Source organism: Limulus polyphemus, unplaced genomic scaffold (genome assembly GCF_000517525.1).
Source record: "Limulus polyphemus unplaced genomic scaffold, Limulus_polyphemus-2.1.2 Scaffold692, whole genome shotgun sequence".
NCBI lineage: Eukaryota > Metazoa > Arthropoda > Merostomata > Xiphosura > Limulidae > Limulus > Limulus polyphemus.
This window is the reverse complement of record NW_013666302.1, coordinates 373,627-377,494: the sequence shown is the minus strand read 5'-3', so window position 1 is coordinate 377,494 and position 3,868 is coordinate 373,627.

Sequence of the window (3,868 nt, the reverse complement as noted above, 5' to 3'; positions counted from 1 at the left end):
AAACAAAGCTTTATGTTACAGACAGTGTCATATTACACTTTCAGATGAAGCTTTACAGATACCCTCATATTACACTTTCAGATGAAGCTTTACAGATACCCTCATATTACACTTTCAGATGAAGCTTTACAGATACCCTCACATTACACTTTCAGATGAAGCTTTACAGATACCCTCATATTACACTTTCAGATGAAGCTTTACAGATACCCTCATATTACACTTTCAAACGAAGCTTTACAGATACCCTCATATTACACTTTCAAACAAAGCTTTACAATGTAGATACTGTAACGTTACACTTTCAGAGCTAATTTTCCAAATAGTCAACGATAAAATCCCTGTAATCCGAGCGCCTTCTTCTTCAGGGGCAAACTACAAATAGTCATATACTTTCGGATGAAGCGTTATGCAACAGATACTGTCATATTACACTTTCAGGGTTAAGAGTACAGATACTGGTAGCTTACACTTTAAAGATTAAAATGTATGCTACAGATAACGTCATATTACACTTTAAAGGCAGAATGTTTCACTGATAAAAACATTTTGAAAATCAAAACTCTAAAATTTTGAAATTTGAATTGTATGAGCATACGATTCTTTATTGATTGAAATATTTCCAAATTTTGTGTCGTGATATTCTGAAAAATCGTACGCTCATTTTACAGGCGAGATCTCCTTTAGAATATAAACTGGAAAACTAAAAATGAGATTCAACATTTTTAGTTTTTATATTCGTGAACTTTTTCATGTATTCTATGATTGGTTAAATAAATTATCGTTTTTCTATATAATTTTATTGATGTTAGAACCACTTTTGAGAACAGATATTCCTCTTTAAGTACAATGAAATATTGCCTACAAAAGTAATTATTCAACTCTATATCATCATGAAATAAATAGTTAAGTTGAATTTGTAATACAATGAAAGAAGGTTTTTGGTGGTATTTTCTGAAAGTATTCTTTCTTACGCCTTTAGTCATGATGAGGCTTACTGTATTTCGATTGTTTAAAAATGTGTGATGATGAATGAGATACCTGCTCATGAAGAATTACAAGAAATATGAAAATTTATGTGTTCAGGCAAACAAATAATTTGCAAAGTGCCTTCAATGTGACTTCCTGAATATCATGAACTACATAGTGATTCATAATAGGGATCGCAAGGAATTGCACAAAACCCTAATAGAATGTTCGGGCAAAAAGTACCCTAAACTGTAAAGATTCAGTTCAAACAACACTTTAAAACCTTTACTATTGACTGCTAAGGCTGTACGCATATAAAAATGTACAAGAAAACACGCATGTTAGACTTACAAGGAATAGAAAATCCGCTCAAAACAGCTCGTTTGTAATTCTTATTATTATTCTCTTGCCAGCTTACAACACAAATGGCTTGATATATTGCACCCAAACCTTTTGTAAAATACTAAATAAGGTACTGTGAAGGTCGTAGTGGTACTGAAAAGTCGATTTGTTTCTTTTATATTTTACATAAACTAAAAAACATTGAAATTCTATTGTAAACGATATTATTATTATTACCCCTAGAAGTTAGCTTTCTTACAAACATGTGGTGTTCCTGATGCTTAAGTATAGGATGAAACGGGAATTACCAGCTAATAACAGATGAACATTAAATTACTGTAACATGTAGATACTCAATGCTTTGTACACTATACAATCGAAGCAAACCCATAAATTATGTATAAAGTGAAGGAGTACAAAAAATCAATACACATATTAAATTTTATCACACACATTCGTAGAATAATTACTTTAAAATACACGAAGGTTTATTTAAAGCGATGTTTTAGACGTATATGTATTATTTGAAAAGGCTGCTTTTCTACTGGTAAAATTTTATACTCGCTTAGTGGGGTTGTGTCTTAGTCTAGGCATATATTTGTCCATTGCTATGCATTATACATAGAGAATTTAGTTGAACAGAAACTATAAATGTTCACTATATTCTAAAGCAAATCTCCATGACAATCCCCAGCTGCAGCTTAACAGTTTACATCTCAAACTAATGTGATCAAATTGTCAGTAGCTATAGTAAATCATCATGAACCGTATCAGCTAGCTACTAGCTATGTTTGTTATCATTACAATATATAAAGTTAGCTACCATATCAAGTAATCCTTTGCCAATAAAAAAAGCCAGCAAACAAAATAAATAACAAATTGGGAATTTAAAACTCTGCAAACAGGGATAGTAAAAAAATAAGGAAACAAGGCTGGAAATATTTAAGTAACTTAGATAAGAATAAAACAGACGTTTGAATAGGTTTCTAATAAAAGTAGAATGAGTTTTACAACGTGGAAGATGTGGTCTGTTGCTGAAAGTAGTGATGACATCCGGTAGACTGTGTAGCAGAATATGTACACAACATAAAAAGCGTGAAAAACTAAAATTAGAACAAAACATTATTTAAAAAATTGATAGCTTGAAAAAAGTTTAAGAAGAGTAAATAAACACTATAATTCCTTGTAGAATAGGACTGGATAATATCGTATGTTTAACTCACCGAAATGAAATAGAAAAGTCCAATTAAAATAACAAAGTGATTTCTGACACTTCATTGAAGTATTCTATGATTGCACATTGTTGAACACAAAATGAACATTAGTGAAAAACACTAAATAATATAAAATGTTACAATTTATGTTCATATGTCGAGTAATTACGAGCACAGATTAATCCTCATAATTACCCTCCACTCTGAGCATATCGCAAAACTATACTCTATATGGATAGCATGTAACAATCTTTTGCAAGTAACAATGGAAGATCCTACAATCGTCTGCACGTAAAAATGAAAGATCCTAAGTTCTTCTACGTCTTCTTAAAATAGCTTTCTATCTTTGTATAAGATTTTATTTGCTTAAAAATCGTCTGTAATTCGCATAATAGTTTGTTTTTATCTCGTAACTGCTTGATCAAAGCAGACTGAATCTTTATACCGATAAGTTTAGGTCAGTCGATACGTTTGTGGTGACCATTCTCGCGTAACTCATTTGTACAAATGAATTAACTGAGGAAGTTAATTAATAAGGAATTAAATGAGGAAGAAAGAAGTGAAACAAAACGTTTAAACTCCACATTTCACTAGTCACGTAACTATATAACTCTGGTTAAACAGGCATTTAAACTGTACTTTCACTGTTGCTTAATTGTAAAAATATATTTAAACTAGAGAATTAAACCCTATTTTTCACTGGTAACTTAACTACATACCTCTAGATAAACAGAACATTTAAATCGTACTTTCACTGTTGCTTAAGTACACAACTGTAGTAAGACAGGGCATTAAACCCTATATTCGCTGTTGCTTAAGTACACAACTGTAGTAAGACAGAGCTTTAAACCCTACTTTCACTGTTGCTTAAGTACACAAATGTAGTAAGACAGGGCATTAAACCCTACTTTCACTGTTGCTTAAGTACACAAATGTAGTAAGACAGGGCATTAAACCCTACTTTCACTGCTGCTTAAGTACACAAATGTAGTAAGACAGGGCATTTAAATCGTACTCTCACTGTTGCTTAAGTACACAAGTGTAGTAAGACAGGACATTAAAACCCAATTTTTCACTGGTAACTTAAATACATACCTTTAGATAAACAGCACATTTGAACCGTAATTTTTGCTGGTTATTTAATTATATAATCTAGAAAAACAGGACATCTAAACCGTACTTTTTGCTGGTTATTTAATTATATAATCTAGAAAAACAGGACATCTAAACCGTAATTTTTGCTGGTTATTTAATTATATAATCTAGAAAAACAGGACATCTAAACCCTACTTTTCACTTTATATTTATAATTCAAAAATGAGGTTTGTAACAAACTATTATTT